The sequence below is a fragment of the Sarcophilus harrisii genome, chromosome 3 (genome assembly GCF_902635505.1).
Source record: "Sarcophilus harrisii chromosome 3, mSarHar1.11, whole genome shotgun sequence".
Lineage (NCBI taxonomy): Eukaryota > Metazoa > Chordata > Mammalia > Dasyuromorphia > Dasyuridae > Sarcophilus > Sarcophilus harrisii.
Window position 1 is genome coordinate 117,286,296 of NC_045428.1, and position 15,752 is coordinate 117,302,047.

Consider the following 15,752-nt stretch of genomic DNA (forward strand, 5'->3'; position numbering starts at 1 on the left):
GCGCTTAGCTGAAGTTGGCGGAGGGATGGTGCCCCAGACGCCCTTGCTCCTTTCCAAGGCTCAATCTAGTTCCCCTGCGTAGTTCCCATAACGTTCTGAATCTACCGCTGGGAAAGAAGTAGTAACTTCATTGAAGTGAATTTCCTAAACTATTTACACTTTAGAGACCAGTTGCTTAGGTTCAGTGGGTGACCTTAGAGATCATCACTTAGACAAAGTCCATTTTTATGGCGAAAGGTAAATCACTATCCCCAAAGTCTAACAAGTTGTATGTAACAAAGGGGAAGATTTCAACCTAGAAACGAGAACAAACAAAAGTTTTCGAGCTAACCTGTTCCATGTAGTTAAGACAAAACAAGTTTGCAAAGCACTTTATAAATGTTAACTCATTTTATTCTCACAACAACCCTGAGAGTTCTCCATTATCCCCATACCCTCGACCCTCTAGTTAGAAGTCTTCACTTAACTTAAATGTTTATTGACTAAGTGACTTGCCTCTTGCACACAGCTAATATGCTGGGTTGTATTTGAATCTAGGACTTCTTGACCCCCCCCAAGTCTAATACTGCCATCTAGTTTCCTCTTTAAGCTCTCCTAAGTGGAGATTGCAGTTTTCATGAACCATTTTTATTTTCTGTTCCTCTTTGAATATTTCCATATAAGTATTTCCATGCTTACATTTGCTGGTGTTAGTCAAGTTTAAAATAGAAAGAAAAAAAAAGAAAATACATTTATTTCCCTACAATTACATGTAAAAATAATTTTAACATCCTTTTTTTAAATTTTGTGTTCCTCATTTCCAATGGAGCAGTAATGAACTGAAACAGCTATGCCCAGCGAAAGAACTCCGGGAGATGACTAAGAACCATTACATTGAATTCCCAATCCCTATATTTATGCACACCTGCATTTTGGATTCCTTCACAGGCTAATTGTACAATATTTCAGAGTCTGATTCTTTTTGTACAGCAAAATAACGGTTTGGTCATGTATAAAAAAAAAAAAAATTGTGTTCCAAATTCTTTCCTTCCTCCCCAACCTCTTAATTGAAAAGGCAAGCAATTCATTATAGGTCATGCATGTATAGCCATGCAAAACATTCTCATAATAATCATGATGTAAAATAAAAGACAAAAAAACCCAAGAAAAATAGAATAAAAAAGTATTCTTCAATCTGTATTCAGATACTATTAGTTCTTTCTCTGGGGAGTGGATAGCATTTTTCATCATAAGTCAGAGTGGTCTTGAATCATATTGTTGAGAATAGATAAGTCATTGGTAGCTGATTATCTTATACTATTGTTGTTAATTTATGTAGTGTACATTTCACTTTGTATCAGCTCATGGAAGTCCTTCCAGTTTATTCTGAGAGCATCCTATTCCATCATAATTATATAACAAAATTTGTTCAACCATTCCTCAATTAATGGGCATCCCCTAATTAATGGGCATTCCCTCAATTTCCAATTCTTTGCCATCAGAAAAGTGCTCTTATAAATATTTTTGTACATATAGGTCCTTTCCTTTTTTGTTTTATCTCTTTTGGGATACAGAGCAATAGTGATTCTGCTAGATCAAAAGGGATGCATGGTATTATAGCCCTTTGGGAATAGTTCCAAATTGCTCTACAAAATGGCTGAATCAGTTCACAAATTCAACAAGGATACATTAATATATCATTTTTCTCACATCTCTTCCAATAGTTGTCATTTTCCTTTTCTGGCCTATTAGCCAGTATAATAGGTATGAAGTAGTACCTCAAAATTTTTAAGTTTGCATTTCTCAAGCAATAGTGAGAACATTTTTTTTTTTTTTTACTATGGCTATATATAACCATGATATATCTGATATACATATATATGCACATATATATAATATAATGATTTGGCTATAATTAGCTTTGATTACTTCATCTGAAAACTGTTCTTATGAATGACTCTTATAGTTATAAATTTGACTCAACTCTTATCTAATGTTTGAGAAATGAAACTAAAAGAAACTTGCTTCAAAAAATTTTTTCAGTTACTATTTCTAACTGTATTTCCCTTCATACTATCCCCACCCCTCCCCCATGTATTCTATTCACTCTCCTTTTTAATCAGTCCCTCCTCAAAAGTGTTTTGCTTCCCCCAATCTTCCCTATCTTCTATCACCACCACCTGTGCTCTTATTTCCTTCCCCTGCTACTTTCTTGTCAAGTAACACATTTCTATACTCATTTGGCCAACTGTTCGACCCCTTTAATAGCTGAAAGATGAGAGCTCCCTATGTAAAGTGCTACTGATGATTCAGTGGCTCTCAAAGCTTACCTCTGGTTTGCCTGGTCTGTGCTGTACTGTGCTCCATTCTTATTCTGGTGTGACAGACCACTCATGCTGACTTAAATTGTCTTTGACTGGAAAATTATTTCACCCCATCTTTTTGTTAATTCTGCTTCTCTAGGAATTGTTTTATGGTATTATTTAATGGTGTTCGGAGGGATTTTGGGAAGAGCTCAGATAAGTTACTGCCTTTTCTCCATCCTTTAAAATTATGATTATTGTTGTTGTTGAGGCAATTGGGGTTAAGGGACTTGTCCAGGGTTACGCAGCTAGGAAGTGTTAAGTGTCTGAAATCACATTTGAACTCAAGTCCTCTTAACTTAAGGGCTAGTGCTCTATACACTGCCCACCTAGCTCCCCAAATTGTTACTATTTTTAAAACAAATTTAAACTCAGGTCTTCAGATTAAATTCAGCTACTTCCTTTACTGGATGTCACTCTCTCGATTGGGTTTCTTAACCTATTCTATATCATAGCCACCTTTGGCACTCTGATGAAACCCTTCTCAAAATAGTGTTTTTAAAAGCATAAAATAAAATAAGTAGGATTATAAAGATTCATGAAGATAAAGATGGGATTTTTTCTGCCTTTCATATCATATCCACAGACCACTTTCTTTCTCCCGTTAAGAAACTCTGATCTAAATGTTCCATGGGCTACTCAAACTCGACTTACCCAAAACTGAATTCATCATCTTCCCCCTTTTAAACCTATTCCTCCACATTTCCTTCTTTCTTTTAAGAGCACCGTAATCCTCCCAGTTATTCCATAGTCAGGTGTCTGATTTTTCCCTCTCACCCACCCTTCAGTATCTTAGCTATGCAATCAATAGCCATGTCCTGTTAATTCTATTTCCACAAATTCTCTCACAACTCTCCCCTGCTTTTCACTAACACTGTTACTATCCTAATAGAAATCTTCACTGACTGTCCTGAGTGTTTTTTTACATTAGTTATTATCTTATTTTGACTATTACCCACCTCAAGGTAGTAGTGACATACATTTATGCCTCTAGAAGTGAAATTAAGTGATGAGTTAAGCCAGTAATATTTGAATTATTACTATCATTACTTAAGAGTTTACTAAAACTGCTCATGAACTCACATGTGTGTCAGCACTTTTAAATATTTAAGAATACCTGAAGATTGGAGAGTTTTCTGAGGAATGACATCAGAAATGGAATTTATATTTATATATATTATATATATATATGTGTGTGTGCATACATACATATATATATATATATATAAACAAAAACATTATTTCCATAAATTATACTGCTGTCCAAAATTTGCCTTGCCACATGGATATTGATACTTGTATTCAGTGTGGAAAAGTCCAATATAAGAACTGTGACTCAAAACCAAGGCTTTCCCCTCAATTGTGGGGAAAAAAACAGCAGAAAGAAGCAGAAAAGGCTATAGATAAAACACAGGTACTGGACTAAAAGTCTATCTTCATTTATTCTTTTGGATTGCTTTATGTCTTTCTCCAAGCATAGGTGAGTGATCTTGATTTGGCCATTCCCAGTCTTGGTGATATCCTTGTGGATATGGAATGTCAGAATCTCCCAGTCCCTTTATTGTGGCCAACCAACAGAGGAAGAATTTCCTGCTTTGAAGAGGATGGTTACTGCACATCAGCTCTAAGATGATTGCTCAGAATTCTTTGGAGTTGCCATTTGGGGCAGTTCCTGACCTTGTTGACTATGGTGAACAAGCCAGGGATAGGGGACACTCTATAGCAGCCAGTGCCAGGATGTCAATGCAGAATTAGGCCCCTGCATTAGCAATACAATCAGAGAAAGGCAGTTGCAAAACAGGCCAAGATAATATTGATAGGTTTTGATGAGATTGAATATGAAGGATGAGAGACAGTGAGGAGTTACTGCTGATAACCAAAGGTTCAGACTAGGACAATGGTGGTGGTCTCAGCAGTAATAGAGAAGTTAGGTGGAGAAAGGTTAGAGTTAAGAAGTAACAATCCTAGACTCAATGAAGTGATGGAAGGTCCTCTATAACTGGTACAAACTAAAATAGAAACAGATGCCTCAAGTTTCCTTAGAAAACAATTGTCTTTATGGTAGTGTAACTATTTTGTTAAAAATTTCCCAATTACATTTCAATCAGGTTCTGGGTAGCAATGAGCGCTATATTTTCCTCTACTCTAAATCATAAGGCCCTTACCTACAAAACGTGGAAGATAATGGGAATAATGACCTAATCATTTCACTCATGGAAGCTAGGCCAAATTTTCCTTAAAAGGTATTGAAGCCATCCTTGAGACTTGATTGGCCCAGGGAACAAAAGACTCAGGCTGAATTAATTTCCTGATCATTTGAATAGCCCCAAGGAGCTCCAGGTGCTCTTTGGCTCTTTGATGCTTGTGGAAAACAAGAGTCTCTGCTGAATCACTAGAGCATCCTTTTTATACAACCTCCTCCTCCTCCTCCTTCCTCTTTTTTTTTTTTTTTTTTGGCGATTTCTTTTTTTTATTTATTTTTATAAAACTTTATTTTTAAAACACATGCATAGTTTTCAACATTCACTCTTGCAAATTCTTGTGTTCCAATTTTTTTCTCCCTCCCTTCTCCCCCACCATATGGCAAGTAATCCAACATATATGTTAAACATGGGCATTTTTCTACACATTTTCCCACAATTCTCATGCTGCACAAGAAAAATCAGATCAAAAAGGGGGAAAAAATGAGAAAAGTAATAACAAAAAGTGAAAATGCAATGTTGTGATCTATACTCAGTTCTCTGGCTCTCTCCATCATAAGAACATTGGAACTGGCTTGAATCACTGAAAAGAGCCAAACGGATCATATAAGAATTGATCATCACATAAAGTTATTGCTGTTGTACAACCTTCTGATGCTATGTCAAAGTAATTCTCCTTTTTACAACTGTCTTATCTTGTTACAATGTTGGACCTAAACTATTAGGAATTTGACTTGAGTCAAGTCCATCCTTAAACACTTTTCTTTGGAAAAACTTTCATCACGTAAAGCAGAGTGAAGTGAGCAAAACCAGGAAAATATTGTACACAGAATTAGCAACATTGTTTAATGATTAAAGATTGATTTAGGTCTTCTCAGCAATATAATGATCCAAGACAAGTCAAAAAGATTATGAGGTAGAAAATGCTATCTACATCCAGAAAAAGAACTGATGCATACTATTGAAGCATTAGTTGATCAATTGAAGATTGAAGCATGCTATTTTCGATTTTATTTATGTGTGTTTTTCCTCTTTTCTTCTGTTTCTTCTTTCACAACATGACTAATAGGGATATATATACATAAAAACTTTTTTACATGACTGCATATCTATATGTATATATAGATGTATACATTTACATATCAAATTACTTAGGGAGGAAGAAGGGAGAAGGAAAAATTTACAACTCAAAATTTTATATAAAAATTAATTTTAAAAATTGTCTTTATATGTAATTGGAAGAAAATCCTATTTAAAAGAAAAATAAAAGATACTATAGATAATGAACAAAACCAAAAAAACACAAAATAAAAACCCTACAACTTTCAGCAGCTACCCATTGCCTCTGGATAGACTCCTTTGGCTTTTAAGACTTCATAAACTGGCTCCAAGTTTCTTTTCCATCATTAATTCACATTACTCCCCTTCACATACTTTACATTCCAATCAAACTAAACTATTAGCTATTCCTGGAATATCATATTCTCTCTCTCACATCTCTACTTTTATGAATTCTTATTTTCCTTCAAATTCTTATTTTCTTCAAATATTCAATTTTCCTTTCCAGGTTAGGTATCTTTCAGATTCCAATGCCAACCTTACTATCAGCTAATCCAGGAACCACATATCCTGATCTATATCTTGCCACTGGACCCAGATGGCTACTAGCCCTCCCTTACTTAAATCTCATTGATTTGCATGTCCTGGCATCACCTCTGTGATGTCATGGCCCTTTCTTTTTGCCCCATAAAAGTAACTCCTTCCCTCAGCTCTTCCTCAGCTGTAAAATTTAGTTGTCTCCCTACCGGATTGACATTGTTGTTTTTATATGTAGCCCAAAAGTCACCATCTTCTTAGTCAATCAGAAACTATTTTCTATATGCCATCATCAGTCTTTATTTAGTGACTAAAATGCATGCCAATTATTAACAAGGGAGCAAGTATTTAAAAACTAACCATATTTGTTAAAGTCCCTGTCTTTTGACATCTTTCCTAACCTCAAGAGGCTGTTGTGATTGAATTAAACTGTTTAGCAATTAAAAAAAAAGAAAAAGAAAAACCCTTATCTATCTTGAATGACTATCTTTTTATTTGCTTTCAAAAAAAATCAAAATTTGACAACTAAGATAGGTAAGAAAAATATATACATATATTATGTTATATCCACATTTTATAAAAAGTTTCTGTACAATTTTACGGGAACTTTTTCCGTGCTGTTAAAATATTGAATGCCTTGTATATGAGGTTTTCATTCTTCCTAATTAGTTCTTGCTTTCTCAGGACAACACCTATTTTAAGAGAAAAAAAAAAAATGTTTGTGTCTGGGGCTGTTTTTTGACCAAAACTTGCTCAGTGTGGAATTACTAAAGTATACAGAGAAATTTTACTAAGATGTTAATTATTTAAACAAACTTTATTTTATATAATACCTGCTTTGACTCCTTTCTTCCATAATTTGGCATTCACAAGTTTGCTGGTTAGGTTTCCCTAGGGGCATGCTAATCACAAGATCTAGATTTCCGAAAACAATAGCTAATGAGCCCCTATCAGTGACCTTACCTTTAATAGTCAGGAACCAGCATCAGCTCAAAGCAAAGGCATTTATTTATTTTATTTTATTTTATTTTTTTGATAACTTTTTATTGACAGAACCCATGCCAGGGTAATTTTTTATCCCTTGTACTCACTTATGTTCAGATTTTTCCCCTCCCTCCCTCCACCCTCCAAAGGCATTTATTAAGATGATACAGTGAGAACAATAGATTAAAAAAGATTTCCTTCATAAACCTGGGGCATACTTTCCTATTAATATACCCAGCATTTGTGGGACGATTAAGTACAAACTTAGAATGTTTTTATAGAGCTTAGAGATTTTTATAGCTGCATTACATGGGGCCAGAACCAGATTAAAACGTAATTGGGAGATGTTTAACAAAATAAATAAAAATACAATAAAACAGATAATATCCACATTTAAAAACTAAGCCAATGGGTAGCCTAGAGGGACTATTATGTTCTGATTAGTGGCTATTTGCCACTGGAATAAGCCATATGGAGGAGAACATAGGTGGTAGAAGGTAGGGTGGTTACTATAATGACTGTTATTTGCACCAGGAGTCAATAGAAGCCTATAAATAGGGAAAACAGGACTGAATAAGAGGCATCGTAAGAAGTAGTCCCAGGGGAAGCAAACATAGCAGGAAAATGGGAAAGCAGAGACTTTGGAGAGTTATTAGCATGGAAATGGAAGAGGTTATGCAGCTATGAAGTTGTCATTTTGAACATGTCTGGGCAGATTACCTCTTTGCAAAATTCATATGGAGAAGAAACTGCTGATTTCTTATTTTCTTCTTCCCCACCCCTCCTTTCTGGAAAGAAGTATACTGTCTCCTAATTCTTCCTCTTCCCCCTCCCCCAATCTTCATTTCTTAATATTTTGTTGTCTGCTTTTTCTTTCCTTTTCCTTTTCTTTCTTTCTTTCTTTTTTTTTTTTTTTAATATAAGTATGGTTACTAATCTATGTGTTTCATTACTCAAATGCAACAGAGAAAGATGATGAGGGAAAAGGGAAATCTGACAGAGAAGTGAATTTTTTTTCCAACTGTGATACATGTTCATTAGGGCAACTTTTCCAGAGTAGGGGATAAGAATCCCATATGGGAAAATTGTTGGTTCGATTTTACCATTCCCCTGGAGTAATGAGAGAAGACTTCAATCTAGATATTTCTAGAAAAACAAGTCAATTGTTTTGTTGACAGAGGAGGTTGTGTTGAATTGGGGTCCGGGCTGCTATGAGAGATGAAACACTTTCTCTTCCTCAACCAACTGAAAGGAAAATCAAGCCATTCATGAAAGGCTGAAGCAAGAGATAATATACACAATAAGGAGAGGTAGAGACTGCTTGCAGCACAACATAGCAACACACTACCCCCTGCTAGACTCCTGCCATTTGGATTCTCAAGTTAAAGTCAGTGCTTGGTTCTCCTGAACTCCATGAGACATAAATTTTCTTTTTTCTTCCTTCCTTCCATGTGGAATAGAGAGATAAAGTAAAGAACTTACAGGAATGTGTGAATTCTTTTTCTGTATTTTATTTTCATTATTTCTGTGTTTCCCCTCTGACCTGTATATGTACAGGCCCATATTTACTTGAGCCTTGGCCAACTATAAATATATTTATTTAACCTGAGCTGAATGACATTTATCAGTATTTGATATTTATCTGTATTTAGTCTATTAGCTTGACCACTGTCTACTTAATTATTTGAAGCCTGAAGGCCTGATTTTCTGTTTCCTAGAAATTAGGATTTTGGGGAAACAGAAATTTTCCATTCCAATCTCTCCAAATAACAACAACTAATTAGATGCCTCAGCCCCCATGCTCTATTACTTGTGATGTAATCTCTTGTATAAAAGCTGTGTATCTTTACTATTTCTTTAGCCCTCTTACCACGAGCTTTCTCTTTCCCTTATCTTGTGGTGGGACAGCTCACCCTCTGGAGGTTTAATAAACAACTTTTTGCTTTCTATTTTGAGTGATCTCTGAGTAATCATTTTGGGTAAGGGTCTTCTACATCCCATATACTTCCTTCCTTCTTTCCTTCCTTCTTTCCTTCCTTTCTTCCTTTCTTCCTTCCTTCCTTCCTTCCTTCCTTCCTTCCTTCCTTCCTTCCTTCCTTCCTTCCTTCCTTCCTTCCTTCCTTCCTTCCTTCCTTCCTTCTTCTCTTTCTCCCTCCCTTTCTTTTTTCTTTTTCTTCTTTTTTTTATTAGAACTTTTTATTTTCAGAACATATGCATAGTTTTCAATATTCATCCCTGCAAAACCTTGTGATCCAAATTTTTTCTCTCCCTTCCCTCTACCTTTCTTCCCTAGACAGCAAGTAATCTAATATATGCTAAACATGTGCAATTCTTCTCTCTATATATGTGTATATGTATATGTATATATATATATATATATATATATATATATATATATATATATATCCACAATTACTGTGCTGAGAAATCAGATTAAAAAGGAAAAAAAATGAGATAGAAAACAAAATGCAAGCAAACAACAACAAAAAGAATGAAAATACTATATTGTGATCCATACTCAGTTTCCACAATCCTTTCTGGATGCTGATGGCTCTCTCCATCACAAGTCCATTGGAACTGGCCTGAATTATCTCATTATTGAAGAGCCACATCTGTCAGAATTGATCACATAATCTTCTTGTTGCTTTGAGACATAAATTTTAAAGGGGTAAAGGATAGGGAGATCAAATCGTATAAAAAACAGCAACCTACATTAGAAGTAGAACTTTTCTGCATATAAGAAGGCTGGGGAACCATTTTGCAGCTGTCACCCTATGATCCAGGCCCACCTATTGTACTTGGAATTGGACAGCCTAGATCACTTTACAAGCTAGAAAAGGACATGATCAAGAAAGAAGGCACAGAGAGCTAGCAATTTGGCCTTATCAGCCATGATCTAGTCACTTGTGTATCCTTCAATAAATTTGGCTTCAAATATTTAAATTATGTACATAAATGTATTTCTTTAGTATGTTTGCTGGCTTCCCACAAAATCACCCATTTAGAAAAATGACAAAGGAGTTTAATTAGTTGTCCTCCCATCCTCCTCATGAATTACAACAATAACGTACCATGGTTTCAAAGATAAAAATGAACAGTTTTTCTCCTTCTAGGAGCTTACAGTTGTCAATAAGCATTTCTTAAGTGATTACTGTATTTATTTATGATCTAAGAGACAAGACAACATGCAAACAATTATTTACAACCAAGATATGTATATATGTACAAAAAATTAGAGATAATCTTATTGGAGGCAAGGCACTAGCATTAAAGAGGAATTTGGAAAAGCATAGAAGAAGATAGGATTTTATCTGGTTCCTGAAGGAAATAAGAGAGGGCAGGGAGCAAGAGATGAGGAAAGAGAGGATTCTAAGTATGAAGAGCAGCCAGTGAAAAGACACATTTGGAAGGTAAGTATTGTGTTGTGTGACTCCATCAGAGAATATGTAGCAGGGAGTAAGGAAGGTATGAGACTAGAATGGGGGTGTGTTGGGGAAGGGGAGGGAGAGGGTATGTTATGAAAGACTGAATGTCAAAGAGGATTTTTCTATTTGATTCTGGAGGCAATAGGAAGCCAGTGAAGTCTTTTGAATAAAGAGTTGACATGGTTGGAGCCATGCTTTAGGAAGATCATTTTGATAGTTGAGTATAATAGAGATGTCAAACCTGGATTAGCAGCTGGCTATGAGGGATAATCAACACCCCCAAGAGTGTTTAACATTAAATATTTATTAAATCTTATAAATATTTATGAAATATTTAACAAAGTAAATACAAATACAACAAGACACACAGATGTTAATATGTGGTTTTCTAAGTAAATATACATCAGTGAGAGATTCTTGTGTAGGGTTTAGTAGCCTCTGAGATCCTCACTACTCCCAAGAGCAGCCTGCACCAGATTAAGATGTAATTAGAAAATATTTAACAAAGCAAATACAAATACAATAAAACACAGATAATGTTAATATGTGGTTTTCTAAGTAAATATACACCAGTGGGGGATTCTTATGTAGGGCTTGAAGACGTTTGGTTTTACTTGTTTGTCATCACTAGAGTCTGAATGGAATGGAGTAGGGAGAGTTTAGTGACAAGGTTATTACTATAGTCCTTATACCAGGACAAAACACTTTCTATAGTCCAGGTATAAGGCAACTAGACCTATACCAGGGCCCATACCAGTGTAGTTGCAGAGTCAGAGGAGAAAAAGGGGGCACATATTTAGTGTGTCTTGAAATTGGTAGAATTCATAGGACTTGGGAATTGTTTGGAGATAGCAAAGAGACAATGAGGAGTTGAGAAGGACACCTGGCTTTTGACCTGGTGCCTGAAAGGATAATGGCACCTTCAACAGTAATAAGGAACTTAGGAAGAGGGGAGATTCAGGGGAGGAAAAAATAACATTCATTTTGGACATGTTGAGTGTAAGGTAAGTTAGTGACATGACTCTAGAGATCTAGAGAGTTGAGAATCAACTCAATGATAGGTAAAACCATGAGAGATGAAAACTCATTAAAGAAAAAAGTATAGGAGAAAAGGGCTCAGGTCAGAACCTTGGGGTTCACTCATGATCAGTGGGAGTGACTTGGATAAAGATTCAGAAAAGGAGATGAGCAGTCAGACAGGTAGGTAACTAAGAAAGAATGGGTTCTCAAAATCTAAAGAAAAGATGTTATCAAAAGACAATCTCAAAGGATACAGAGAGGTCAGTGCTGAAAACTGAGAAAAAACCCTTAGTTTTGGCATTCAAAAGATCATTAGTAACTTTGGAGAAAGCAATTTCAGTTAAATTTTGACGCTGGACGTCAAACTACAGTGAATTAAGCAGAGAGGGAGAGGAAATAAAGTGGAGGCAGCAATTATAGATAGTCTCAAGGTGGTTAGCCAACAAAAGCAAGAAAGATAGTTGACAATAGTCATCAGAGAAGAATGAATTAAATGAGGGTTTTTTGAAGATGGAGAATACATCTCTCTGTTTGTAGGCAGTAGAGAAGTAACTGGCAGATATGCAGAGATGGAAGGTGAATCAGAGTGAAAAGGCTAAAAGGGGCCAAACTGTTGGAGAAGATAAAAGGGAATTAATGAATCAATATTTTAAAAGTATGTGGAGGATTTGCCTTGGCTAAAAGAACAGTCATTTTGTTTTTCACTCCATATAGGAGGAGATGGAGGGGAAACATCTGAATGATGTGAGATCACACCAAGAGGAGAGAGTTCTAGTCAACTTTTTTGATGAAATATGCCAGAGTTCTCAGCTCAAAGGGTAAAGGGAGGGTGAGCCATGGAAGATTTGAAGAGGGATGAAAAGATTTGGAAAATGTGTTGAGGGAGGCAGACTGGTCTATTTAGGGAAATAGAAAAGAATTGCCTTGTTTGAATGACAGCCCAGTTGATAATGCATGACAAATTTATAGTGGACCCAGTCAGCAGAATTTCATGATTTTTGCCCATTTTATTCAGTTGATTATGAATAGTAGCGGAGACAATTGAGTGCAATACAAAATTGGGGTTTGATGCAGCACATTGTTGATAGAAAAAAGGGGCAAAAGACTCAAAAAATGAGGAGTGTGTAGAGTTCAACTGGTTTTCCAGGGATCAAGATGGGGAACAGAGATGAGCATAGGTAACATAGGGTGAAGCTCTGGGAAAGAACTGAAGGGGTGGAGAGTATAGAGGAAAATAGAGGAGTTAAATGTTGCAAAGCTAAGGAAGAGGTGGAATGACAATAGATTATGCTCTGATAAAGGAATTTCAGACTTTATGAACATGGAAGTGAAACTTTTCTGAGTGAAGGGAAAATCAAGAGTATGACTTTCTACGGAGGTGGGGTCAAGGAGTAGGTTATCAATAATGAATAAATTGAAAAACTGGTAAATTAGAGTGTTTGAAGGATTAACACAATGCATATTGAAATATTTTATTATTGGGAGAAAAGAAAGACTGAGCGAGGTACTGAATTTATACAGGAAGGAGAGAGAGTCCTGGATGTCAGTTGGTAACAGCTCCTAGAATCTTGTTTGAGTCATAAATATGTTTTCAAAGAAGTTCAAAAGAGTAGAGTTTACTGAATGATAGTGGTAGTGGGAGATTCTGGAAATGGCATAGGGTAGCAAGAAATCTTCAAGCAGTGTCATTTGCAGGAAGGCAGGTCTTAGTGAGTTCAAGAACATGTAAGGCATGAAAAGAAAATGGCTTAAGTTTATTAACTTCAGAGCAAGCATTCTGGAGAGTATTAAGTGGAATGAGTGAGTAGATTTACTGCGGGACTTGTGGGGGTTAGATTGAGGAAGATAGGAATAAGGGGGGAATGGAAAGTGAGGTTTAAATCAAATGAGACAGTGTGGTTCAGAATTACTGAGATAGAGGGGTATGATAGACTACAAATAGTAATCATTGAAGACTTCATAGTAGTCAGACTATGGTAGACTTCAGGTAGGTTATTGTTCCTAGAAATTTCACTCTTACATTGATGCATTGTTGGTGGAGTTGTGAATGAATCCAACCATTCTGGAGAGTAGTTTGGAACTATGCTCAAAAAGTTATCAAACTGTGCATACCCTTTGATCCAGCAGTGTTACTACTGGGATTATATCCCAAAGAGATTATAAAGAAGGGAAAGGGACCTGTATGTGCACGAATGTTTGTGGCAGCCCTTTTTGTAGTGGCTAAAAACTGGAAACTGAATGGATGTCCATCAGTTGGAGAATGGTTGAATAAATTGTGGTATATGAAAATTATGGAATATTACTGTTCTGTAAGAAATGACCAACAGGATAATTTCAGAAAGGCCTGGAGAGATTTACATGAACTGATGCTGAGTGAAATGAGCAGGACCAGGAGATCATTATATACTTCAACAACAATACTATATGATGACCAGTTCTGATGGATCAGGCCATCCTCAGCAACGAGATCAACCAAATCATTTCTAATGGAGCAGTAATGAACTGAACTAGCTACGCCCAGAGAAAGAACTCTGGGAGATGACTAAGAACCATTACATTGAATTCCCAATCCCTATATTTATGCACACCTACATTTATGATTTCCTTCACAAGCTAATTGTACAATATTTCAGAGTCTGATTCTTTTTGTACATCAAAATAACAGTTTGGTCATGTATACTTATTGTGTATCTAATTTATATTTTAATATATTTAACATCTTCTGGTCATCCTGCCATCTGGGGGAGGGGGTGGGGAGTAAGAGGTGAAAAATTGGAACAAGAGGTTTGGCAATTGTTAATGCTGTAAAGTTACTCATGCATATAACCTGTAAATAAAAGGCTATTAAATAAAAAAAAAAAAGAAAGAAATTTCAGTTTTAGGGTGGATTCATTCTTTAGGTATGGATTACTAGGTAGCTGCAAAGGTGATTTAAGGGGTGAGGCAACCATTGTGGAGCAATAAGGGACAAGTTTGAAATGCCATAACATTCCCTCTTTTTCCTGGGATTAAGAGGGAACAACACTAAAAAATCTTGATCAGAGGAATGACTTGATCAGAGGAATGACTCTTGATTTGTCATTCCTGTGGAGATTGGATTGGAGAGGGGAGGGTTTAGAGGAAAGTTGAAGCCTTTCTAAAATAGTCTAGCAAAAGTTATTTGAATGGTGAGTAGAGAAAAGAGCAGATGAGATAGATGTATTGAGATAGAATAAGGAAGATTGACAATTGACTGGTTGGGAGGGGGCAGGACAAGAGGGAGAGAATGGAAAAAAAAAATTCACTCAAGTGGGAAGGAGTGATGTCTGTGTCTTGGGAAGAAAAAAAAAATTAAAAAAAGGATCATCAGAATTTGCCTAGCCTAAACTGACAAATCCTCATTTCTTTGCATTTTTCTAGAGTCCCTGAAAAGAAATCGCCACTTCTGTCAAGGAATTTTCTGAGACGAGTTATAACTGATTACATTTCATTTTCTATCAATTACATTTAAACCCTGATCTCATCATTCACAAATTCTCCCTTAAGGGTGAATTACTTCTGCAGACAATCTCCATCAGTTCTATGCTTCTTTAATCTCAGAGAACGGCGCTTCTCTGGCCTTGTTTCCAGTGGGGTGTTGCAAGAATATATGAACGTGCTGTAAAGTTACCCATATATATATATATATCCTGTAAATAAAAGGCTATTGAATAAAAAAAAAAAAAATTTAAACATAATAAAATTTGTTGACTACATTCATAATTAAAGGAAATGTTAATTGATATTTATTACAGACTTGTGAAAATAAATATGCATTTTTTTCCAAAAAAAAAAAAAAAAAAAAAAATATATGAACATACCCACAATGCACCCGGTGTCCTCTTGCTAAGGCACACTTTACAGATTTCCTCTCTTTTCAGGGTTAAGACTTTGTAGAGGGTCGTTTGGGGTGAGGCAGCAGATTCCTTTAAGGCAGGTTACTTTATGGATAAGGGCCAATAGAAGTGATTTTGAATACAATGGGGAGCAGCAGTTTTTGAAGCCATTTTTTTTGCTAGCTGACTGACTTCCTTTATGTTCCTCTCCTTGATTTTCCCTGAGCACTAAGATCTGTTCTCCCCTCCCCCCCCCCCCCCCCCCTCCCCCCCCGCCCCCCCCCCACCCCCCCCCCCCCGCCCCCTCCTTGAGGATTTTAGTGTATAAAG